The sequence below is a fragment of the Salvia miltiorrhiza genome, chromosome 1 (genome assembly GCF_028751815.1).
Source record: "Salvia miltiorrhiza cultivar Shanhuang (shh) chromosome 1, IMPLAD_Smil_shh, whole genome shotgun sequence".
Taxonomy (NCBI): Eukaryota; Viridiplantae; Streptophyta; class Magnoliopsida; order Lamiales; family Lamiaceae; genus Salvia; species Salvia miltiorrhiza.
Genome location: NC_080387.1, coordinates 58,785,417 through 58,813,396, shown reverse-complemented (window position 1 = coordinate 58,813,396; position 27,980 = coordinate 58,785,417). Strand labels below are relative to the sequence as shown.

Here is a 27,980-nt window from a genome sequence, read left to right as displayed (position 1 = left end):
TTTTAAAAATTTTTATTAATTTTGTTTTCTCTTCACTTTATATAGTTACTTTTAGTTATTTAATTTCCTTTTCACCTTAAAATAAATTTTGTTTTTTAAAAAATTTATTCATTTTGTTTTCTCTTCACTTTATATAGTTACTTTTAGTTATTTAATTTCCTTTTCACCTTAAAAAAAGTTTAGTTTTTTTTTCACTCTATATAGGGGTTTAATCGAACCGAGCCGAATCGAATATCGAATAGTGGTGTGCTCAAATTTGATTTGTTTAGTATCAAATTGAATCCCGAACTTTATTTACCGAATACTTTGAGGCTCACGAGTCTATGCGAACTTTCTAAATTTATATTTATAGTCAAAATATTGATTATTTTATTTTAAAAATAAATTATTTTATTCAAAATAATCAATATATTAATTATTTTCTTATAACAAATAAAATTAATTAGAGATTTAATACAATTATTATTAATTTTAGTGGATAAATATAAGTTGTATTTACTAATAACTTATATTTTTTAAGCTGAATCACTTGACGAACATGTTCACGAGCTAACGAGCCGAATACTACTAAGCTCAAGTTTGGTTTGTATATTTATCGAGCTTCTCTAAACGAACTTGAACGGGCTTTTTTCGAGCCGAGCTCCGAATAGTTCGCGAGCAGCTTGGTTAGTTTACAGCCCTAACTCTATATAGCTATTTTTATATTGTATTTTAGATTTTTTTTCAAGATTTAATTTCCTTCTCTTTTTTTGAACCAATTTAATTTCCTTCTCACTTTAGTTATTTAATTAGTTTTCTCTTCACTTTATATAGTTACTTTTATATCGTATTTTGATTTTTTTTTCAAAATTTAATTCTTTTCACTTTATACAATTATTTTCAGTTATTTAATTTCCTTTACACTTTAGAAAAAGTTTAGTTTTCTTTTCACTTTATATAGTTATTTTTATATCGTATTTTGGTTTTTTTCAAAATTTAATTTCCTTTTCACTTTATATAGTTACTAATTTTGTGGTGCACGAGAGACATTCTTTTAAAAAATATTAAATAAAATAATTTTTATATTAGAATTTTAAATTATTTATTAATAGTATATGAATATAGAAAATATTAGGTTGTATAACATATGAGTTGGATCAATTATTGAATCATTTGAAATACTCCTTCCGTCCATCAAAAATGGGGCACAATTACTATATTTGGTGTTTACAAAAAATGGGGCATTTTCCCTTTTAAGACATTAGCCCACCACTTTTCCTTATATTTTGTCCTTATCAATACCCCTTATTTACAAAAAAAACCAAATTTAATTCAATCTCAAACACTCATTTCAAATAATGGTGAGACCATTTCTCTACTAACCACTAATTTTATTAAAACCTGTGCCTAAAAAATGTGCTTCATTTTTGGTGGACGGAGGGAGTAATAATTATTGTGGACATTGTTGAAGTAGGATGGATAAGTACTTGAAATAGTGCCTCTTATTGGATATGCAAATTATTTAAACAATGCATCATCAAAGAGATCGATAGATACATAACCATTATTATTTCACAATTCAATATGAAAATGAGAATATGCACTCATATAACTATATTGAGCAATGAAACTCAATTTTCGGCCACCCATCTAAAAAATACAAATTATGGCAATTTTTTACAATTTCGATCCAAAATACCCTTGACCTCGCGGATCTTACTCTACCCAGCCCAACCCATATACGTGATTCTCTCTCTGTCTCTCCCTCCTTCTCTTGGCACAAATTAGCATAATTGTGCCAAGTGTACCTAATGAATGACACAATTGACACGAATTTACCATTTGTACCAACTATACCATCATTCAATCTTCAGTCACATTTGGCACAAATAGACATAATTGTGTCAAATGTACCTAATGAATGACACAATTAACACAAATTTATCCATTTGTACCAAATATACCATCATAATCCACACGCCCCCAACCCAAATCTGAAGCCCAACCCGCACGCAAACCCGAACCCGGTCTGCCCTAATTAAGGGCAAAACAGTATTAAAACGTAAAAAAATGGCCAAAATTTATGATTTTTAGATGAGAGGCCAAATATTGAGTTTCATTGTTCACTATGGGCCTATGGCTATCTCAAAAGTTGACTCTCTGAAAATTCCTTCAATTCATTGAACTCATATTTTAAAGGCTCGTGTTCTTAGTCAACCGTAACAATGTACAATTGACTCATAATTATGCTGACTAAATATTCAAGAAAGAATAAATAAATATGTCGTTATAAGTCCATGTATTATAATCATATATTTTATCAATATCAATATTTTAAATTTTATTGAATAAATGTAATCATTTTAGATAAAAATATTAAAGAAATATAGACAAAAAACTAATACAATAAATTATAATGCTATGATTATGTTATAATCAATTTGATGGATTATAATTGATACACAATTATAGTTGTTTAATTAATCTTAAATGTTCAAAATTTATCATACACTTGCTAACTAAATGTTTACGAAATAATAATAATAAATAAATAAATATGTTAAAAGTCAATAATTTCATTTAGTTTTATTGAATAGTTTATATACATTTATTGAACATTTGTGACCATTTTATATATCCGTATGACTAACACCTAATATATTAAAAGATAAAAAAAAAAAAACTTAACTAATACTTTAGTTGTACAATAGAAAAAATTACAATTAAAAAAATATACGCATGATCTAGAGTATACAACATAAAAAATAAACATAAATAAAAAAAAAATTTAACTTACTATTTTTGAAATGGATCTCCTTATATTTCCTTTTTTACTTTAATTTAATTTAGTTTTTTGCATGGGATGCTTGTTTTGTAGAGGAAAATTTTTAAAAGATAGATTTTTCTTTTTGATAAAGGCAAAGTGGTATTGCCCATTGAGATAAACAAGTTGCCTCGAGTAATCTTTGGCAACAGTTTTCGCAATCATTGTTTTACCAGTACCGGGAGGCCCAAAGAGCAATATTCCCGAACAAGGCTGCCAAGGACACAGTTATATATATATAGGGGTGGGCTACCGTGAGAGCACATATTAAAATAAGAAATAAGAGCAATTTTAATGTATGAATTTTATGTAGAACACGTATAAATTCGCTGTATAAAGGTATGAATTGTGAAAAATAAATTTTTGCTATCTTTGGGATTCGAACACAGGACCATAAATCCATCAAACAGGATTACGAATCAACCGTAGATCTTGATGATCTAAGGGCTGAAAATGATTCTTATTTTATATCTTAAGAAATGCTCTTATTTTAGCCCTCCCCTATATATATATATATATATATATATATATATATATATATATATATATATCAATTTCATTCAAATTCTTTAAACAGAAAAGGCATTTACTTTGCTAAGCAGTCCATTCTTGAAGAATTCTGGCCGTTTCAAAGGTAGGAGTAACAATTCCTTCACGACTTTCTTTACATTTTCCGAAGCTCCAATGTCATTAAAAGTAACTTCAATGTCACCGGGTTGAATAACATGCAAGGAGCTTTTCCTCAACTTGATAATCATAAAAAAATTTAGGTCATTATAAATAGGCATGGAGCAAGTAAATGATTAGGCTAAGCAACGAACCTAGGTGTCTTAGTTTGCTTGTAAAGTTTCGTTTTGATCTCTATCTTGAGATCCCTTTGTTTTTAGAGAAGAAAAATAGTCCATAGGTGTATTCCCCCCATATACCTATTCGAGACCCTCCAAACCTAACATCGAGTAACCTTGATAATGGAATAAACCTTTATACGTAACTGGATTAAATTGATTTAATTTTTCTTCTAGTGATTAACGGTTAATTAACACGGATTTATTTATTTATTTTGTTCATTTTTCCATTTTTGCGTTTTGACTCCAAACCTTTCTAGACTTTTATTGATAGTTTCATACTGTTTTAGAAAATTGACGAGTACTACAGAGAGAGATTAGACAATAAATCTCTAGACAATCTTCCTTTACTGTTTGACTAAGCCAATCACAACAACCCTCAAATTAAATGAATCGCAATTATTAGTTTATAAATAGAGGTAATGTCTTCGTTGCAATCCATCACAGCCAAAATAGAGTTGAAGCAAATAAAAGTTTTCAATTCATTCATCTTTTGTTCACTTAAATGTTTATCAATCAAAGCTAGTAAATAACATTACTAAATACAATAACTCTCTTATATATTGGTTTTGCTAATAAAAAATTACAATTATATGTATTTGAATGAAAAAGTTCTAGAAGGTAATTTTAGACATATGGCAAGTAAAAAGTATAAACTTTCTATATGTTATGTTAGAAAATTCTGCTATAAAAGCGCATCAAAACTAGGATGAAAAAGATATTATACATAAATCTTTAGAAATAAATATTTAGACGTGGAAATTCATTTAAAGCGAGTCGAACATGCAACCTTCGCGCAAGTCGAACATGCAACCTTTGCATCTTCAGTTTGACGTTGTCCCAACTTATGATTTTATAAAAATTCAAACCATATTTTTAATAAAATTTAGATAAATTATGTATTTTTTCCATTGATTTGAAAAGTATACATGTTAATGATGAAGATATTTAAACATGTATTAGATATCTAGAATATTCTAAATTCAAATAATAAAATGGAGTAGAAATGCTCAACTAATTAAGAGATTTGTCAATTAATGTATTGATTGAGAGCATATTTCTCAATTTTCTATCTAACAATTATGATTGTAATTTTAATTTCAATTTATTGTTAGTGCAATTTAAAAATAATTTTCAATTTTAATATTTATTCCAATTTTTTGTATTTCTCTAAAAAAAATTAATTTAAAATTTCAAAAATTGTTTCATTTGTCCTATCTTTTATGAGTTACTATGTAGAAAATTCTAGATGATCGGATAAACATTGAAGTTGTCGATATTGAAAAATCAAATGTATTTTGAGTATTTAGTATACCACGAGATTGGTATGCTGTGCACCCGTAAACACACGCATTCACACGCATCGGTTTGTAGTGCACCCGTAAACACTTGCCCAGTGAAGTTGTTGGTCTGATCAACCGACCGTGGATGTAGGAAGTGTTTTTCGAACCACATAAAAATCTCTGTGTTATTTACAACTTTCAGTACTTACATTCTTACTTGTGCTTTTACTTTCATAAACTGAAAACTGATTAATTGCAAAGAGAAACTTAACCGATTGACAACGTGATTAATTTCACAAGCTATTACGAAACAAAAGTTTTCCGCTGCGTGTGTTATCAGTCTAACTAATCTATCTTCTGATAGTCAGTAAGATTCATAACATATCTCTGTTTATCAAACTCGACTGAAGCCTTACTTGTATCAGTTAAAGTCTTTGACTTAACTGATAACTCCTTACTGAATTGACAAAACTCTTTTTAGTAAACAGGTTGAGTCAGTTTGTATTTGAAGTTTCGTTTTCACTGAGAAAAATAGCCCATAGGTGTATTCCCCCCTCCCTCACCTATTCGAGACCCTCCAGACCTAACAATTAAATCACTACTTTATTACAATATAATATCCTTTAGCTATAAGAGTAATCGCGTTCTTCATTGTATTACAAATATTACTGTCGGACAAGTTGGCGATTGGCAAATGACTATTTTAAAATTTTGGAAGGTTGAGTATTAAAATTTCTTTTTGAAAACATTATTAATTTTTTTATCTTTTCTATTTTATTTTAATTTATTGCAAAAAAAAAAATCATCAATATTGATATGTTTGATTTTTGTCTTGTTATTGTTTTATTAATGTTTTTTTCTTAAGAGATTCTATATATCTGATGTTAAGAGGATGATGTTTGCCAGAGCCTCATAATACTAATATATTTGAATTTTGAATTTTTTATACATATATTTGAGGAAAAATATGATTATCACTTATAATAATAATAATAAAAATATTCCTATAGACAAAGTCTTACGAAAAAAAAATGGTACGAAAATTTTGGCACAATTTTTGAATGAAATAGATTTCATTCAACCATGGCTTTCTTAATTACGTAAAAAGTAATTAGAACAAAGAAGTACTCCTATATATTTAATTCTTAACTATATGAGCGTTGCTTAAGGTGCATGTTAGTTGAAGGAAACAAAAATTTAATTATTAAGGGAAGATTATAGATAATCTTTTCCTTAATAATCATCATGGTTAATTATGTAAATTATAATTTCAACTAAAATAAACCTAATTTCTTAATTTATGGAAATATGTAAAATGACAAAAAAAAAATCCAATTAAGTGCGCACATATTATGTGCATTTATCATTATTGAATTTTTAAATGTTTTTATTAACTAATACTAGCTATTAGATTAGGCTGGACAATGAATCGTTAAAAGATTTTCAAGATTATTATGGAAAACGGTAGAGAAGATTTAAAGAAAAGCTTCAATAAATCTACATATCATTCGTTCAAATATCTAATTAATCATTGTTATATTATTAATGTTAAAAATCTATATATCATTAATTCAAATACCATCCTTTTCTTTTTATTTCGAAACAAGTTCATTGTTCTAAAAAGATTTGTTTTAGATTCTTTTGACTATATATCTCTTGATTTTGTTAGCCAAATCTACTATCTAATCTCTATATATATTTGAATTGTTGAGCTGAGTGGTGACGTCTCTTCTCCGTCTATTGTAGCAAATTCATCAGATTAATCTAATCTGCACACATTCAGCGTCACAGCCGCTCTCCTCTCTAGTGACCGTCTTCTCCGGCTCGTCTAGCTCCAGTCCGGACGGCAGACCGTCTTCTCCAGCCGTTCGCACGACTCAGCACCAACCGACAGCCCCGCCCCTGTCCCCCGTCCAGGTGTCCACCCCGGCGGCAAGGCAACACAACTTAGTTGCTACGAATTTCTACTTTATTTGCTGTGAATATATAAATGTTCAATACATTAATTTGTTGCTCACGCTAGTTAGTTGCTGCGAATTTAATCTAGATACAAATTTACCCTTTAAATTAGAAGGCAATGTCAGACAAAGATTTCAAAATTCATCTTTGTATAAATTTTCCATTTAAATTACTTTTCCATTTTTATTTTTCCTCATGTTATAACTGATTTAAGTTGGTGAAATTAATGTTGTTACAGGTTTCATTTAAGATAGGTGATTTGAAGTAGAAGTTAGTTTTATTGGTGGATTGAAAGAAAGAACTTTGCAGCTGAGTAAGTCTTTCAACACCTAAATTTAGTGTTTTCTTATTTGCCTCCTCCAATAAAAGTTGCAGCAAGGTTTTTATTTTCTGGTCTGCCAATCTCTGAGCTTCAAAAAGAAAAAGAAAAGGAAATAAAAAAAAGAAGAAAGAAACATCGAGGTGATTTTAAGCACCATCCTCAAGAAAAGTACTACAAAATTAATCAACATAAATCGGGGAAAAAAGTTTCGGATTACCTTTGAAAGTGCACTTTAGTACTCCCTCCGTTCCGGCCAAGCCAATAAGCTATATTTGCTTTTCCGCATGAGATTTAAGGAGTTGTAGATGAATGTTTTAAGTTTGTAATAATAAAGTGATAAAGTAGGATAGAGAAAGTAATAAAATGATAAAGTAAGGAAGAAAATGTAATAAAGTGATAAAGTAGGAGAGAGTATGTAATAAGAAAATACTTAATTAGTGTTAATTAAGTGTTTAAAATTCCTTATTTTTGCCAAATATAGAAATGTAGCATCTTCGTCCCGAAAAGAAATATGTAGCATCTTGGGCGGGACGGAGGGAGTATTAGTTTTGCAATGTAATATATAGCTCATGAATCAAAGGAAGAACACAGTCCAAATTCGATTTGGTGGAAGACGATTCATGAGAAGACGGTAAGGATTTGGTGATTTGGTGGAACGAAATTAAGGTGGAAGATGAAAACCGTGAGAGCGAAAATTATTGTGGAGCGAAGGAGTGGTGGGAGAATAGATTTGTAATTTGGCTTCTTTTTCTTTTTAATATAAAGAGATATTATAATTGTGTATTAAAAAAATTTAAAAAAATGCTCATCCATAACAGTAGGGAATAACGGTTGAAACTATCCTTATAAATCACGCTCATATTGAACGCTCATATTGAACGGTATTCTTAACGCCGAAACAACCGCTGTTAAACGGTTCAGTAATATTGTTATACGGTTAATTTGATACTGTTATAAATACATTTGGATAACCGTTATGGATTATTAAAAGTGCGCTCATATATAACGATTTTGACCAAAACAGTTATGTATGAACTGTTATCCCGATTACTATTTTTTTTAATAGTGGATTTCTTACAATCTACTTTTGTGTATAATGCCAAACATGTATCAGTTTACCTAAGCCGTATTGATCTGTTGGGGCCGCCATCTTTTGTGGCTTGCAAAACGTTGATTCAATTCAACGGTCAGCGGCAGGCTTTCGATGGTCGGCGGCTCCGATGATAGGCGACAGGGTGGTAGCGCCACAGGCTTGTAGCGGTTGGGTAGATAACGCAGCTAGTCTAAAATTTAAGGGTATCAGGAAGAGAATTGGAGAACGGGAGATAAAACAAAATAGAATACTCAAGTAAAATTAGAATAATAAAAATAAAATTTAAAAATGAATTAGGCGGGCTTTTTAGCCCGAAAACCACGGGCTTTTTAGGCCCGTATTTTTTTGGGCCTACATTTTGTACAGCCCAGCCCAGTCTTAAACATAGGCGGGCCAGGCCAGGCCAGGCCGTCAGACCGGGTCAATTTTGCCAGCTATGATTATAATATACAAAAATAATCTTAAAATAAAATATGTGATAAGGGTAAAATATGTAATCCACATATTGTGCTCAAGGCTATTTTTGTATTAGTATAGATAGTAATAGGATAAGAATCAAGCAAAACTATCTTAAATGATAAAAATAATCAAGGGCTTTGAGATATCCCAAATCTTTAATTCATCAAATTAAACAAGGGATTAACCTTACTATTTTTACTTATCAAAACTAATCCTCTAAAGAAAAAATGCCACATAAATATACTTCAATTTAATTCTTTAATTAACTCTACAATTAATATATTAATTGTAAAGACAATATGAGTATATTTGTAAATTACTGGTATAATTTTCTTTTTTATTAACTCTTTTTAATCCTTGTGCAAAATCCAATGATCCCAATCAACCTAAATAATTGAGATGGGAAGAGTAATAAGGATTAAGAATTATAAACATCCAAGTTAGTTTCTTCCAGAATTACTCGTTGCATATGCCAATGCAATTTTGAGTTGTCTTTTTGGGAAAGCTGGATCTCATCAGACTGTGATGCAACACTTGGTGATATCTCTTCACAAGCATCTTCGAAGTCATTCATTCTCAGTTCCAATTCCTGAACTTGTATGTTATCTTCACCAGATTTCTCTAAACTATTCCTTAGCGAACAATATGCAGCTTCCACACAAAGATTCTGAACTTGTATGTTATCTTCACCAGATTTCTCTAAACTATTCCTTAGCGAACAATATGCAGCTTCCACACAAAGATTCTGAAAAAAGGACAAGTTTCCAGAAAGAAAGAAATGAGAATAAGAATTATCCATGCAGCTGCCACACAAAATATTTAAAACTTATGAAGGGGATCAAACCTTTAGATCACTTCCCGTATATCCATCGGTCATTTCAGCGATTACTTTGAAATCCACATCTTCACCTAATTTTTCTTTGGCCAATATTACCTTCAATATTTTCTCCCTGTTTTGAGCATCTGGCAGATTGACCATCAACCTGCACAAATAATAAACAAAGATGAAGAAGAATGCTTATGTTTTAGATAATCAAAAAAGCTTTTAGACAACAATGATAATACCTTATTGAAAGCCTCTGATTACTGCCTCGTCCAGATCAAACGGCCTATTTGTTGCTGCAAGAACCAGTACTCGTCTATTCTCATTTGTATGCAAGCCATACCAGTTAAGCATAAACTCATTAGTGATACTACGTCTCGCTTGACCGTCAAGAGAGTTCCTTAATATCATTATAAATAAGACATCAACAATAGATATGGAGGATCACACTAACCTCATCAACAAATATAACACTAGGCGATAATCTGCCGGCCACAGTGAAGACTACTTTAACGTAGTTCTCGGATTCACCCAGCCACTGGATGAAAAATAATCATATATAATAAAACATAGGCTAATGACTAAAAAAGGTTGAAGAGCTGGAGAAACTTTACCTTCGAATAGACACTTGATGTGGTTATATTGATGAAGGTTTGTAATACCCCGTTTCCCTGAGTTCAATTTAGAATTTATTTTGAACTTAAGATTTAAGATGATTCACGCCGGATTGAGAAAAAGAATTTATTTTAATTCCAACAAAAATGATTTACAAAAACATTTGTAAATTTAGTTATTAAATTTATATGCATTGCATATTTATTTAATTTAGCAATCAAAGCATTTTCACGAGCTTTTATTTAAGCAAACACTGAAGAATTATTACAGTTTTCATAGTACAACCGGGAAGACTTTTTATTTTATTATTTTATTTCTCCCACTACTCCCACCTATTTCCACTCACACGTTACTTTTGTCTTCCACCCATCCACCACCTATCTCCACTTTACAACACTAAAAATTAGCTAAATTCCCATCCACCACCTACTCCCACCCTGTACTTACTCTCTTTCCAGCTTTAAACCATGATGGAAAGTAAATATTTTAGTCATGTTTCCACTCTTCTCCTACGCCAATAATTCACAAGTCACCAACCTCAACATATACTCATTCAGAGTTCAAGTTTAGCCAAGAACAACAGAAAGCAATTCATTCTCCTCACAAATCAAGCAATCGAGCCAATTCAGATTTCAACGGCTCAACTCAAAACTTCTAAAGGTTCATCCATGTACTCCCTTGCCTATTCTACTCAACCAGTTTCGTTTTAGCAATTCGTCAAATTTTCATGAGCATTAAACTGCATAAGATTTCATTGTGTATAAGCATGTTATATGAAAGAAAAAAAAAATGTGAACTTTACTTGATATATGCATACAGTATAAATTTCATGTACTGCATTTACAATGGAACAATAAAAAGAGAAATAGAGAAATGTTATGTATACTGTATGAATCGAACTTGAGTCTTGAGCTTTGTCGGGTGGTGTTCGCTAATATTTTCACCACGCCGCAAGTATACGGGTAGTTGTAATATATGGAAGCAAGGTCGTATCCCACAAGGATTAGTAGTTCAATCTAGTGATTATCCTAAGTCATTATGCTATAGCTATTTAGACTAAACGATGGAGTGATTGGTTTGATTATCTAGCAATTTCAAAGACTAATAAGATCAAACAAACAAAGAGAATTAAACAAGTGATGAAGGTGATTTAGGGACTAGGCATCAATGGACAAGTAATGGATTTCAAATAGCTCAATATTAATCTTAACATTCCTAATTATCTAGAGTGATCTCCCAACTAGTTGTAGCCCCCTCCCGGACGACTAAAACGGTAGATTACGGGTCATAGTTGCCGTCCCCGGTCAACTTCTAACCTATAACTCCCAAAAGCACACAAAGATCGACAAACTCTCACCCAACTCTCAACCTCTCGGTTTATTGAGTTGATATGTTTCAAGCACCTAATCTATTATGATTATCCTCTCCCGATTCAAAACATAAATTGGAAATGCATAGAGAGTGGCCAACAATCCATACAAGAAAGAATACTAGGGCTTGCAAAGATAATGACAAGGAAGTAATCAAGACATATATTAAGCATAATAATCAATCCATTACATCATCTATGAGCCTAATCCCCAAACCAATGGGGGATTTTATCCAAACATGTTCACAAACAACAAATCAAAATCAAAGAAATACATAAATGAAAGAGAGAGTAAGAAGTGACAAATCCTATTAATGAGCTTTCTTCAATCTTCTCTCCTCTTCAATGCTTCTTCAAAAGGTAGGTGTGAGCATTAATGGAGGTTAGGGTTTGTGTGGAGGATTGGGGAAGATGGAAAAATGGGTGTGTGTAATGAATGATATGAGAAAAGAGGGGAAAAATGGAGTTTTGGGCTAAAAATCACGTCTGGGCCCACCAAAAGGCGGATCCCCGCCTCTTCCCCGCGGTCACGGCATGAACCGCGGTTGAAAACGCGGCTGGAAGCAGGGGAGGCCGCGGTCATGGCCCGCGGCCGCGGCTCGGACCGCGGGTGCCTCTAAAAAACGTTCTGGACTGCTCTGGAGCAGAGGCCCGCGGTCGGGCCCGCGGCCGCGGCCCGGACCGCGGGTTACTGGGCAAATTTGGAGCAGAGGCCCGCGGTCGGGCCCGTGGCCGCGGCCCGGACCGCGGGGTCCTGGGCTTTATGCGCAGTCCGCTTGTTCGGCTCCGTTCTCCCTCGTCCGAACTCGGATTTGGTCGCCGTTTGCGCTCACGGATTCCTCTCGAGACGTACTTCAATTTCATGTCTTCAAAATCCTCCAATTAATCCTTTATTTTTCCTGAAATCACTCCAAAACTACACCAAGAAATCAAAACTTCACAAAACTCAAAATTGGGATACAAACACATATTAGCAATCAATTCAAGGGGGAAAAAGACAACAATTCATGCGATATTGAGGTATGAAAACCATGTTTGTCAGGTGGTGGCTGTGTGAATTGAGTCGGGAGGTGGACGGAGGCACGGCACGGCGGCTGTGCCGCTGCTGCCCGGCCACGGTTGGAGAGAAGGAGGTGGGCTGGTCGGAGCTAGTCTAGGTGGAGGGTTGAGCGGAGGACGACGGCAGCCGTGGGTTGCTGTCGCCGGGAAATTGATGAGGGAGACCGAGGGAAGCAGCGGCTGCTGCTGCTGCTGCTGCTGTCGGTCGGTTGGGTGAAGGGAATGGAGCTCCGGCGGCGGTGAAACTTCGAGAAGAAAGAGGGACGAGCAGATCTTGGAGAGTCGAGGGTGATGTTCTGGTTAAGGGTAGAGAGGGCGGCGATGGTGGCGGCATGAAGCTGCTGCCGTCGGCCAAAGTGCAGCGGAGAGAGGCAGGGCACGGCGGTAGCGTCGCTGCTGCTCGGCCACGGACGTTTGAGGGAGAGAAGAAGAACCAGGCGGCTGTTACCAGCCGAAGAGAGAGAGATCCGATGGAGATGGGGCGATTGCCGGCAGCTGTTGTCGCCGGAGAAGCCGAGCGGATTGTGTGAGCATGAGAGAGACGGTGGTGGCGGTTTTGGCCGCTGCTCGCCGGAGATCGAGACTAGGGTGGAGGTTGAAGGAGATATAGGTTGAGGGAGATGGAGGCCGGTCGCCGGCTGTCTCGCCGGAAGGAGCCGCGGCCGTGGGATATGGCTGAGAGAGAGAGCCGCGATTGAAAAGAGAGAGAGAGTAAGATGGGAAGTGTCTGCGTTTGTGTTGTGAGTGTGACCGAGAGAGGGAGTAGGGAAGAAAAGGGGGTGGGATGTTGGGCTTTAGGTTTGGGTTAGGAGTTGGGTTTTAAATTTGGGCCGGGTTTTTAATTAGTGTTGGGCTGAAAAATTTGTTAGAGAGTGGGCCGATTTAATTAGTAGTGGGCTCGAGTCATGGGCCGAGATTTTATTTATTTTTGTTTCAGCTGGGCTTTTAATTTTTAAATCTGTTGGGCCTTTATTAATTTTATTTAATTGGATTTATGCAGATTTTTATTTAAAGGAGATACACTATTTTAATTAATTAGACTTATTAAGTTTGATTAATTATTTTAAAGATAATTAGCATAATAATATTATTATTATGAAGTGCATATTTTAAGTAATTACTTATATGCTAAGCATGTCATGAAATTGCATTATATTTTGCAATAAGAATATTTATGATTTAATTGGTTTTATTTATAATTCCAATTATTAAAAGATGAGTAAGAATATTGTTGGTGTTCTTAACTCAAGAGAAAATGTTTTCAATTATTTATTCATTAAAGTTTGAAAACCCGGCTAAGTGAATCATAGAATATTAAGCACTACACCATGACTTAAGATTAGAATTCAAGGAGACCTATTGAGAATAGATTTCTTGTAGGCTTTGAGCAACAGGAGGATTAGCATTGCTATTCCGATTCAGAGATAAGGATAAACGACAGGCTTTGCCTAATCAGGTGGGCATTACTTTTACTATACGTATATAGAGATCCCCTGCGTGTCGTAGGCCTCTTATACGAATATATGCATGAGATGATTTTAAATGTTAATTTCATATTATTATTATGCCCAAATGATAAATGACTCTTATGAAATGAAAATGAAATGTTTATGAAATGAAATGAAATGTTTATGAAATGATTGACTGCCAAAAATGTTTATGTTTTTATATGTATCCTATCTGTGTTGGTTCGCCAACTTTAAAGGAAATCCAATTGGGATCCTATGCTAGACAAAGGTCGCTAGCTAGGGTTAACGTGTACACTTATGGAGACCGCGAGTCGCTTGCGACCGGTCTTGGCGTCCGTGGTAAGGAGGCCTCCTTCCCGGCGCGTGACAGAAAGGAACAGATATGGATCATATGAAGGAAAATGATCGGCCGATCGACTTTATGAAAATGAAAGAAATATTTTAGTAAGCGCAGGTCATTTAAGAAAACCCCTGTGTGTTACTGTTATGGCAGTTCAATTTATATATGTATGCATGAATGTATTTTCGGCTATGCCCACTGAGTATTTTTATACTCAGCCCTGCATGTATTTCTAAATGTGCAGGTTGAGCAGCTGATGAAATGGAATGATGTTGAGCGGGTGCTCCTTTGACATTTCAAGAAATGTAACCTTGAGTATACATCTTCATATGTATATCTCACACGTTTTCCGCTGAAAAACACTTTGATTAGGATAACTCTATGTTATGAAGTTGTGACACGTGTTATTGGGTAACCCACCTTAATCAGTTCTCATTTATGTGTATGTGTTATAAGTATCCAAATGATCATATATGATCCTAACTTTTTATTTATGAGTGATATTTTCATATACTTTAATGTTAAGTAATTGTCCATTTCCATTTCTTATTGTTCACACCAAGTCATAACCCCGGTTAATTCGTCATTGGAATAGTGGGCTGTGACAGAGTGGTATCAGAGCGGTTCGTTCGCTCTGACCCTAGAAACCTTATTCTAAAGAGTCGAGTCTAGTTTGATTCTTTAGACTTACACGGGTTCATATGGCACCGCTCAACACTCCATTGCATCGTGCTCAATCAAGGAAAGAAGGTAACTGCAGTTTCAATGTTTTAAAGATGTTAATGTTCTAAAATGCTTCATGAATATGTTTATGTGAAGAGCAGGTTATGATGAAATGTTGAATGTTTTGCCTTTCATGGCATATTTTCGCAATCTATGATGTTATGATCAGACGAATGATAGAAAAATTGACATATGTTTTCCCGGAGAACATAGATTGCTATAAGTTGCATGATCACAATTTTAAAAGAACATAGACTACTAGATTAGTAGTATATCTCTACAATCTAGATTCTTAAGGTGATGATGTAGAAGAATGAAAGAGAACTTAGAGCGTTTCAGCTCCCTTAAGAAAATGATGGTTCTTTTGAACTACAAAGAGGATTGAAAAGATATGTACGAGGTAAAGGAAAAGCACAGAATGACGATACACGACGAATTCTAGGTAAACGTTGCATCAAAGGTTGAACCATAGTCTCTACGTTCAAATGTTCAAGTGCAACGGAAGTACGACGGAATATCAAATCGACTTTTGCTATAGTATAGATTTTAAGAATAGTGTGTTTTGTCTGTGTACGTATGTCTGTGTGTATATGTCTTAAGAGAGGTTTGGGGTTTGAGATCAATAGGATAAGGAACCTTAAGATAAGTTTAGTTGTCATGATAAACTTATGCTTTGTTATGTATAGTATGTTCATGGCTCTCCAAGTTCGGGACGATGTTTCCCGTGTGACTGGGAGGTGATGATGTTGGACCTGGCCAGTCCACATGATCCAAATCTCAGTAGACGTCTTTTGGGTTGAAAACCCATGTGTTTCAACTTCCGGTTGAAAAGCCAGATGGGTTCATACTCGAGGTCATTTTGTTCGACCTAGTAGTTAATCATTTCATACCCTCTGGTCATTCTTTTGATTCTCTTGAACAATTTCTACAACACCTTGTTTTGATGTTGTGTTGAGTTTGAGCCTTGCAACTCGTGAGTTGTCATAATAGATCCCCTTGTTTGATATGACCAAGAAGTGTTAGTCTACCGATGTAGTATACTACCCAAATTATGGCTTCGTATAATTGTGTCTCATTGTAATTAGTTGAGATTAGTCTTTGTCCTATAAATGATATCGACCACTCATTATGATAGAAATTCAGAGTTCAAGCTAAGACCGTTATATAGTGTTCGAGTACGATGACTTAAGTTAATTGGTCTATGATAGTTTTAAAATAGATTCATAGGAAAGTGTTATGCATGTGATAGGTAACAAGAAATGGGTTGATGACCATTTTGGTCTTTGGAAAATAGGATACTCCGTAGATGAGCCCTAGGAATGAGGTAGGAGTAATGAACTGCCGCAAAAGGACGAGGGAACTTATTCTCAAGTAAATTTCGTGTAGATAAATTGGAATTGAGAATCCAATTGATATGAGGAGAGACCCGAATCTATTCTAGATTGGAAAGTTAAAGTACTAAGGAATAAGTCGATACCCTTAGTAATAGTTCTTTGGAAGCACCATCATCAAGAAGAGGCGACATGGGAACTCGAGTTTAGCATGAAGGAGAAGTACCCAGAATTATTTTCATGTGGTACAAATTTCGAACGAAATTTCTTTTAAGGAGGATAGTATGTCATACCTTGACTTTTAATTCCTGATTAAGGGCTTAATTATTAATAATTAGGGATCGGCATCCATTATTAATAAAAAAAACTGGTTTGATTTATCTGATGTGATTTAATCGTTATATATGTGTTTTAATGTGCTTAGTTAAAGGAAATTTTTATAAATGTGGTGCATAAGTTATAATTGGTGAGTTAAGTGTATTTATATGAGCCACATGAATTTTAAATTATGCATGAAGTCATGAATTTTATCTAAATTTGATAGTACATGTAACACCCCATACTTTTCCCTATGTTGTGAGATAGTGTCTTAACACTATTGAGAGTACTGAGATGTCAGAGAGATTGACTGTCCTATTAATAAAATAGGAATAATGAGTTGGAAATAGAGTCGAGAAAGAAAGAGTGAAAAACCTTGATAAAAAAAAAAAAATCGGTCGGAGAGACGTCTAGTTTGTCTGTGTTTGCCGACTGCTTTGACGTGATATTATGTGAAATTACGTGACTGATTGATTATGTGAGTTTTGTTACGTATATCATTGTGAGCAAGTTATTATGATTTTTATTTGATGACTTTAGCACTTGGAATTTTAATTAAGTTTTCAAAGCAAGTGCAGTTTATTTTTACCGAGAAATCAAAGAATGCCGGTTTAAAAAAAAAAAAATTCAAACAAAATATTTTCAAATTATTTTTTTTCTATGATGAGGAATATTATAATTGAGTGAGTGCACTACTATTAGTGCCATATTTATTTTAAATATTGGTCACAAGAGTTTTGTGTCATAGCATTGCATTAATTAGTAATTAGTCTTTTATGATTTTATTAATGTAGCTTAACACATGATTTATTCTAGACTACACAACCTTACACACACATGATTATTTTAATTTAATAAGCATGTGATTAATTTCCTTAGCCTTACTTGAAGTGGACGTGTGGTATGAAGATGAAGGGAAGGGATTAGTGTGTAGGTTTAGGGGGGACAAGTATTAAATGGTGAATAGTGTTTGGTCTCCAATCATCCTTCCTAAGCAAGACAAATTCACTTCATTTTCCTCATTTTCTTCACCATTCGGCCACTCTCAATTTCTCTCCCTCTCTTCCGATTTTGCTCCAAAAGATCACCATAGATGAATCACCAAAGCTTCCAAGTTCACATCAAGATCAAATCCTCCACCAAATCAACATAAACACCTTTCAATTCTTGAAGATTTCAAGAGGACCGTGGGGTTTGGTTTGAAGAGTGAGAAAGGAAAACTTTGATCTTTGTTTAATCTTGGGTAAGTGATTCTTATTTTTATAGATCTAGATTGTATGATGTTATATGTGAGTATATGATCATGATTGAGAAAGAAAATCACCCCTCCCTTGTTCTTAACCTTTATTTGGGGTGAAAAATGAGGTATATGTGGTGTTTGTTGATGATTGATGTGTGTTGTGAAAGTATATGCTTTGAGATGTGAAAGTCGATTGAGTTTAGTTTACCCAAAAATTTGGAATTGGTGAGTTGATGTATTAAATGATGATTGACGGAGTAAATTGATTATTTGATGTCAATTGATGAATTTGAGGTGAGTTAGTTTAATAACATTTGGGATATGTGTATCTATGCCCTAAATTGTAATTGATGGATTATATGTGAGTTTAAATGGTTAAAATTGATGGATCTATGATTAGATTAAAGATTCATGTGTGTTATAAAATTTCAAAGAGTTTAGTTTAATAAAAATTAGGACTTTTTGCCTATGTGTTATTTAAGTGATTTTGGTTTATGATATATGTAATTGAGAATGATATTAGTGTCTAATTATGTTTGACTAGGTCTTTTGTTGGCTAAATAAAATTTTGACTTAGTTTAGTTTATATGAGTTTTCGAGTTTTCATATATTGAGAGGTTCTCCTACTTTCGTTTTCTTTTTATATACAACCTATTTTAATAATATATTGAGAGGTTGATGATTGGTAATGGGGCCTAATTGCTTTATGATCATTATGTGAACGCTTGTCATGCTTTTATTAAGAGTTTACGTTGATACGTGAGTTTTCATTAAAGTTTAGTTTGCTAAAATTTGGGAAGTTTTTATTGATGATGAGATTTGATGAATTGATGTCTTATATGTGCTATTAAATGGCTCAATTTGATTAATCTAAGGTTGGATTAATGATTTATGCATGTTTTTAAATTTTCAAAAAGTTTAGTTAGATATAAAATAGGGCTTTTTGATTTATGTGCTAATTATTTGAATTGGCTAAGGATAATTGATAATAAGCATGATAGTAATGATAGTTAAAGGTTAATTTCGCTAATTGTTGATTATATGTGAAATTGCTTGAGTTTAAATTACTAGGATTTGGGTATTTTTGAATTATGAGATCAATGTTTGGATTAATGATGTCTATATGCTAATTGGACTTTATAAAGGACTATGGCATGATTAAATTGAGAATTTTGAATGAAATGAAAAGTGTTAGTTTGAGGAATAAGATGACATACATGTGTATCTATATGTGTATAATGAGTTATATGATGAATGAGATCATGTTTGAATAATTGAGTAATTTTGTGCATGAAAATGAAAAGAGAATTTTAATGATGCGTTCATTGAAACGTTTTACTAGAGATTTGAGGTTATGATGTAAGAAGAGAGTCAAGATTTGAGTATGATGAGTATTATAATGTGCCTGAATGTTTGTGAGTGTTATATGTGTTTAAAATGAGCTTTGATGAGTTTCCTTGAAGGAATGTTGAGTTGAGTATTTTAAGAGTTTAAGATGAGATTTTGGTGAATTTCGTAGGCCTACTGACCTACTGTGATCGACGATTTTTCAATGTCAAAAAGCTTTGAACATTTTATACCAAGTCTCTACATGAGTCTTGAGAACATCGGTAAAATTTCAAGTCATTTGGACTTCGTTTACTATTTTTATAAAATACAAAACCGAAACTGCACATTACTACCGAGAGTTTCAGAGAGAAGGGGAAAGAGTCATTCATTTCAGTAGCTTCCTGTGTGATCTAGATTTCCAAAATTTTATGGTATTAACCTTATTGTGTTAGCTAGATATCCACAAAATTTGAGCCCAGTTCGACAACATTTACTATTTTTAAAAAATCCAAGTTTTCGATTGCTCAAAACTGCCGAATATGGTAGACTGTAGTAAAACAGTCATATCTCCTACAATACTTGGAGTTTTTGACTCTACTTTTTTTTTTTATGAAAATAGACTCGAAGACCTTTCTTTTGGTATGAGTCTCGAGTCCAGGAGGTGTCGGAGTAAGAACATGTTAGATTTTGAAGTTGAGTCAGTGTAAAAACAGAGCATGTTTTGATAATGTTTGATTGTATTTTCTTATGTGCCTTATGTGATTGTGTTGTTTATGTGTTGAATGAGATTAGACGAGCCTTATATGAGAGATAAATCGAGACTTAGTACCATAATTTTCTTGAAACCTATCCTTGAACTTAAGGATTTGAGATGAATGGAGAGTTTATATAGAGTTGAGTAAAGAGATAGAATATGAGATAGGGCATGAGTTAAGGCTTTATGAGTATGGATTTTTTTAAAAGGATTAAAATGTTTTAAATCAATTCCTTTTTAATGGAGTTTAAAATGCTTATTTAAGTCATTTATAAATGAATAATGAGAAATGCGTAAAAGAGTTCGTAAATGAATCGCGGCATGAGATTTTCAATTCCCTAGTAAACTAGGGAGATATTATGAAGGAACAAGCAATGAACGAGACTCTTACCACCGAGTCACTACAACAATTGGAGAAGGAAAAAGTTCACGCACAAACAAGATATGTACACCACCTCAAGATGGAGGTAAAGAAAAAGGAAATGGAAGGAAAGCACTAGAACTAAACTTAAGGTATAACCCAACCCCAAGGCTAGTAGGCTCAAGTTAAGAGAGTGAATGCTTTGGCTAAAGTGCCAGAAGCTACAGCAAGAATAAAGTTGGAACGCCACCACAATAGAAACTTAGGAACCCCCATTAAATAATCATTTGAAAATGAGAAAATGAGTTTACATGGCAGAAGGAGTGCCATTAATCTTTAAGTGAAAGTTACCAAGATGATGAGAAAAGTTTGATATTAGAATTCCCTAGTCAAATCTGAGAAGGTGACTTAGGACGAAGGAAACAATTAAGGTAGTTCACCACTTTACTAAGATGAAGTGGGTGAAAGAATGTTGTTAGGTCCTGAACTGGTCCAACAGATGATTGAGAAAGTCGACCACATCAAGCAAAGAATCAAAGAAACTCAAGATAGACAAAAGTCTTACGCCAAAAAAAAAAACGCCGATCGGAATTAGAATTTAATGTTGGGGATCGAGTTTTCCTCAAAGTCTCTCCCTCAAAGGGAGTTATACGTTTCGGAAAGAGGGGCAAGTTACGACCCCGTTATATAGGACCTTTTGAGATCCTAGATAAGTTAGGTCTTTGTAGCCTATAAGTTGGCTCTGCCACCAAGCATTGTGGATGTATACAATACGTATAGCACCTCGCAATTAAGAAAGCATGTGATTAAGCAAGATAAAGTAGTCCTAGCCAGGACCTAAGTTGTGATGAGAAATCAGTCCAGATACTTGATCGCAAGATTCAAGTTTTACGAGGCAATAATATTGTTCTCGTCATGTAGTGGAACCATCACAGGATGGAAAAGGCCACAAAAGAGATGAATGAAACGAATGACTAGTATCACAAAATAGAATACCAGATATGCAATTCCGAGGACGGAATTTTTATAAGGAGGGAGGAATGTAATACCCCGTTTCCCTGAGTTCAATTTAGAATTTATTTTGAACTTAAGATTTAAGATGATTCACGCCGGATTGAGAAAAAGAATTTATTTTAATTCCAACAAAAATGATTTACAAAAACATTTGTAAATTTAGTTATTAAATTTATATGCATTGCATATTTATTTAATTTAGCAATCAAAGCATTTTCACGAGCTTTTATTTAAGCAAACACTGAAGAATTATTACAGTTTTCATAGTACAACCGGGAAGACTTTTTATTTTATTATTTTATTCCTCCCACTACTCCCACCTATTTCCACTCACACGTTACTTTTGTCTTCCACCCATCCACCACCTATCTCCACTTTACAACACTAAAAATTAGCTAAATTCCCATCCACCACCTACTCCCACCCTGTACTTACTCTCTTTCCAGCTTTAAACCATGATGGAAAGTAAATATTTTAGTCATGTTTCCACTCTTCTCCTACGCCAATAATTCACAAGTCACCAACCTCAACATATACTCATTCAGAGTTCAAGTTTAGCCAAGAACAACAGAAAGCAATTCATTCTCCTCACAAATCAAGCAATCGAGCCAATTCAGATTTCAACGGCTCAACTCAAAACTTCTAAAGGTTCATCCATGTACTCCCTTGCCTATTCTACTCAACCAGTTTCGTTTTAGCAATTCGTCAAATTTTCATGAGCATTAAACTGCATAAGATTTCATTGTGTATAAGCATGTTATATGAAAGAAAAAAAAAATGTGAACTTTACTTGATATATGCATACAGTATAAATTTCATGTACTGCATTTACAATGGAACAATAAAAAGAGAAATAGAGAAATGTTATGTATACTGTATGAATCGAACTTGAGTCTTGAGCTTTGTCGGGTGGTGGCTGTGTGAATTGAGTCGGGAGGTGGATGGAGGCACGGCACGGCGGCTGTGCCGCTGCTGCCCGGCCACGGTTGGAGAGAAGGAGGTAGGCTGGTCGGAGCTAGTCTAGGTGGAGGGTTGAGCGGAGGACGACGGCAGCCGTGGGTTGCTGTCGCCGGGAAATTGATGAGGGAGACCGAGGGAAGCAGCGGCTGCTGCTGCTGCTGCTGCTGTCGGTCGGTTGGGTGAAGGGAATGGAGCTCCGGCGGCGGTGAAACTTCGAGAGGAAAGAGGGACGAGCAGATCTTGGAGAGTCGAGGGTGATGTTCTGGTTAAGGGTAGAGAGGGCGGCGATGGTGGCGGCATGAAGCTGCTGCCGTCGGCCAAAGTGCAGCGGAGAGAGGCAGGGCACGGCGGTAGCGTCGCTGCTGCTCGGCCACGGACGTTTGAGGGAGAGAAGAAGAACCAGGCGGCTGTTACCAGCCGAAGAGAGAGAGATCCGATGGAGATGGGGCGATTGCCGGCAGCTGTTGTCGCCGGAGAAGCCGAGCGGATTGTGTGAGCATGAGAGAGACGGTGGTGGCGGTTTTGGCCGCTGCTCGCCGGAGATCGAGACTAGGGTGGAGGTTGAAGGAGATATAGGTTGAGGGAGATGGAGGCCGGTCGCCGGCTGTCTCGCCGGAAGGAGCCGCGGCCGTGGGATATGGCTGAGAGAGAGAGCCGCGATTGAAAAGAGAGAGAGAGTAAGATGGGAAGTGTCTGCGTTTGTGTTGTGAGTGTGACCGAGAGAGGGAGTAGGGAAGAAAAGGGGGTGGGATGTTGGGCTTTAGGTTTGGGTTAGGAGTTGGGTTTTAAATTTGGGCCGGGTTTTTAATTAGTGTTGGGCTGAAAAATTTGTTAGAGAGTGGGCCGATTTAATTAGTAGTGGGCTCGAGTCATGGGCCGAGATTTTATTTATTTTTGTTTCAGCTGGGCTTTTAATTTTTAAATCTGTTGGGCCTTTATTAATTTTATTTAATTGGATTTATGCAGATTTTTATTTAAAGGAGATACACTATTTTAATTAATTAGACTTATTAAGTTTGATTAATTATTTTAAAGATAATTAGCATAATAATATTATTATTATGAAGTGCATATTTTAAGTAATTACTTATATGCTAAGCATGTCATGAAATTGCATTATATTTTGCAATAAGAATATTTATGATTTAATTGGTTTTATTTATAATTCCAATTATTAAAAGATGAGTAAGAATATTGTTGGTGTTCTTAACTCAAGAGAAAATGTTTTCAATTATTTATTCATTAAAGTTTGAAAACCCGGCTAAGTGAATCATAGAATATTAAGCACTACACCATGACTTAAGATTAGAATTCAAGGAGACCTATTGAGAATAGATTTCTTGTAGGCTTTGAGCAACAGGAGGATTAGCATTGCTATTCCGATTCAGAGATAAGGATAAACGACAGGCTTTGCCTAATCAGGTGGGCATTACTTTTACTATACGTATATAGAGATCCCCTGCGTGTCGTAGGCCTCTTATACGAATATATGCATGAGATGATTTTAAATGTTAATTTCATATTATTATTATGCCCAAATGATAAATGACTCTTATGAAATGAAAATGAAATGTTTATGAAATGAAATGAAATGTTTATGAAATGATTGACTGCCAAAAATGTTTATGTTTTTATATGTATCCTATCTGTGTTGGTTCGCCAACTTTAAAGGAAATCCAATTGGGATCCTATGCTAGACAAAGGTCGCTAGCTAGGGTTAACGTGTACACTTATGGAGACCGCGAGTCGCTTGCGACCGGTCTTGGCGTCCGTGGTAAGGAGGCCTCCTTCCCGGCGCGTGACAGAAAGGAACAGATATGGATCATATGAAGGAAAATGATCGGCCGATCGACTTTATGAAAATGAAAGAAATATTTTAGTAAGCGCAGGTCATTTAAGAAAACCCCTGTGTGTTACTGTTATGGCAGTTCAATTTATATATGTATGCATGAATGTATTTTCGGCTATGCCCACTGAGTATTTTTATACTCAGCCCTGCATGTATTTCTAAATGTGCAGGTTGAGCAGCTGATGAAATGGAATGATGTTGAGCGGGTGCTCCTTTGACATTTCAAGAAATGTAACCTTGAGTATACATCTTCATATGTATATCTCACACGTTTTCCGCTGAAAAACACTTTGATTAGGATAACTCTATGTTATGAAGTTGTGACACGTGTTATTGGGTAACCCACCTTAATCAGTTCTCATTTATGTGTATGTGTTATAAGTATCCAAATGATCATATATGATCCTAACTTTTTATTTATGAGTGATATTTTCATATACTTTAATGTTAAGTAATTGTCCATTTCCATTTCTTATTGTTCACACCAAGTCATAACCCCGGTTAATTCGTCATTGGAATAGTGGGCTGTGACAAGGTTGCTCCAATTTCTTTGGCAACAGCTTTCGCAATCATTGTTTTACCAGTACCGGGAGGCCCAAAGAGCAATATTCCCGAACAAGGCTGCCAAGGACACAGTTATATATATATATATAGGAGTGGGCTACCGTGAGAGCACATCTTAAAATAAGAAATAAGAGCAATTTTTAATGTATGAATTTTATGTAGAACACGTATGAATTCGCTGTATAAAGGTATGAATTGTGAAAAATAAATTTTTGCTATCTTTGGGATTCGAACTCAGGACCATAAATCCATCAAACAGGATTACTAATCAACCGTAGATCTTGATAATCTAAGGGCTGAAAATGATTCTTATTTTATATCTTAAGAAATGCTCTTATTTTAGCCCTCCCCTATATATATATATATATATATATATATATATATATATATATATATATATATATATCAATTTCATTCAAATGCTTTAAACACAAAAGGCATTTACTTTGCTAAGCAGTCCATTCTTGAAGAATTCTGGCCGTTCCAAAGGTAGGAGTAACAATTCCTTCACGACTTTCTTTACATTTTCCGAAGCTCCAATGTCATTAAAAGTAACTTCAATGTCACCGGGTTGAATAACATCAGCAAGGAGCTTTTCCTCAACTTGATAATCATAAAAAAATTTAGGTCATTATAAATGGGCATGGAGCAAGTAAATGATTAGGCTAAGCAACGAACCTAGGTGTCTTAGTTTGCTTGTAAAGTTTCGTTTTGATCTCTATCTTGAGATCCCTTTGTTTTTAGAGGAGAAAAATAGTCCATAGGTGTATTCCCCCATATGGGTATATGAATGTATTTAGTAATACATATATTTGAATGTATTAGCAAAACCAATAACTCTCTTATATATTGGTTTTGCTAATAAAAAATTACAATTATATGTATTTGAATGAAAAAGTTCTAGAAGGTATTTTAGACCTATGGCAAGTAAAAAGTATAAACTTTTTATATGTTATGTTAGAAAATTCTGCTATAAAAGCGCATCAAAACTAGGATGTAAAAGATATTATACATAAATCTTTAGAAATAAATACTTAGATATGGAAATTCAGTTAAAGCGAGTCGAACATGCAACCTTCGCGCAAGTCGAACATGCAACCTTTGCATCTTCAGTTTGACGTTGTCCCAACTTGTGATTTTATAAAAATTCAAACCATAATTTTAATAAAATTTAGATAAATTGTGTATTTTTTCCATTGGTTTGAAAAGTATACACGTTAATGATGAAGATATTTAAACATGTATTAGATATCTAGAATATTCTAAATTCAAACAATAAAATGGAGTAGAAATGCTCAACTAATTAAGAGATTTGTCAATGTATGGATTGAGAGCGTATTTCTCAATTTTCTATCTAACAATTATGATTGTAATTTTAATTTTAATTTATTGTTAGTGCAATCTAAAAATAATTTTCAATTTTAATATTTATTCCAATGTCTCCGTCCGCCAAAAGTATTCCACAATTACTATATTTGGCGTCCGCAAAAAGTATTCCACTTTCATTTTTAAGCCATGGTCCCACCATCCACCTTTATATTTTATCCTTACAAACACTCTTTATTTACAAAAAACCCACCCCAAATTCAATCTCAACCACACATCTCATAAAGTTGTGGGGCCCTTTCTCCACTACATCAACATCATCACATATTTTATTAAACTCCGTGCCCGGCCAAAGTGGAATACTTTTGATGGACGGAGGAAGTATTTCTATAAAAAAAATTAATTTAAAATTTCAAAAATTGTTTCATTTGTCCTATCTTTTATGAGTTGCTATCTAAAAAATTCTAGATGATAGGATAAACATTGAAGTTGTGGATATTGATAAATCAAATGTATTTTGAGTATTTAGTATACCACGAGATTGAAAACTAGAGTTAAAAAGAAGGGAATAGAAGCAACCCGATTTCATAAGTCATAGTTTTCAATTAAACTAGTGTCATTCGTGGAATGCATAAGCACTTCAAAAAACTTGCTTTTTGTGTGTTTTATATTTTGAGACGATAATATATAATAGAATTTTGAATAAAACAATACATTACAGTATTACACTATTCAGTGCTCGTTGCATTTACCCTAATTAAGTTTATTATGAAATGAATTTTGCACTGAATTCTACACTAATCATATAAAATAATGAAATTTAATAGATGCCCTTAAATATAATTTCAATAAATTATAGTTAAAATTATAAATTAGAGCTAAAGTTAAGTGTTTTGAACATAATTACCCATGCCCTTCTCTCATGTACGTACAAAAAAATATCAACTCTCTCTATTACTTTTACACTCTCTTTGTCTCTGAAGCCCTAGTTGTCGTCGCGTCTCAATCCATGCCCTCTCTCTTTCTCACTCACTCTCGTTTCTCTCTCTCCGATGAGTTCCAAAATTTTGAGGAGTTGCAAATCTACAAAAATTATAAGATGCAAATTCAAATCTAAGAAAAACGAAATGGTACAAATTTGTACCTTTCATTCCAAGATCTGTCGTGTCAAGCACCAATTTGGCCATAAGCACCACCCTCGTGTCAGGAGGGAGAAGAAAATACTCTCACACCATTCTAGTATTTAATTACCTCTATCGCCAAGTGACGCATTCCTCTTATCTCATCAAGTGGTATGTAAAGACCAATTCGTACCATTCGTAACAAAAGGGTATATAAAACATTCTCCAACCAGAGGAAGATTCACCTGCACTGTTGAACCAGTTTCTTACAGTTCGTAACATGGATTTAGCTAGATTTTCTAGATTTTATGTTATTTTGCATTAAATTTCTCATATGATTTGTAGTAGTTGTTTGGAAAATGAATAAAATATTGATTCTAATTTTTTTCATCAATTATAGTTAGATTTATTAGAACAAACTGGAAGTCTATTATTTTTTTATTGTCATTTTTGTGGGATGAATGGTACAAAATGACACATTAGAACAATTCGTCTCAATGTTTATCGTGTCAATTGTTTGGTACAAATGGTACGAATATCTTATTTTGCACCATTCGTGCCAAATATTGGCCATTTCATATTTCGTACCTGTAGACAATTAAATTGTCGTCGAATTAAATCGTGCCACGTGTAAATTCATGAATTAAATAT

The 27,980-nt window shown here is 34.2% G+C and overlaps 1 long non-coding RNA gene across 1 annotated transcript; it reads right to left on the bottom strand.

The window, feature by feature from the left end:
• Positions 1 to 9,276: 9,276 nt before the first annotated feature.
• Positions 9,277 to 10,241, bottom strand: LOC130998956 (uncharacterized). The gene is made up of 4 exons (XR_009093356.1): positions 10,202 to 10,241; positions 9,830 to 10,125; positions 9,609 to 9,747; positions 9,277 to 9,509 (listed from the first exon to the last, which is right to left on the bottom strand). It is a non-coding gene; the product is annotated as an uncharacterized LOC130998956 (long non-coding RNA).
• Between the last annotated feature and the right edge of the window lie 17,739 nt (positions 10,242 to 27,980).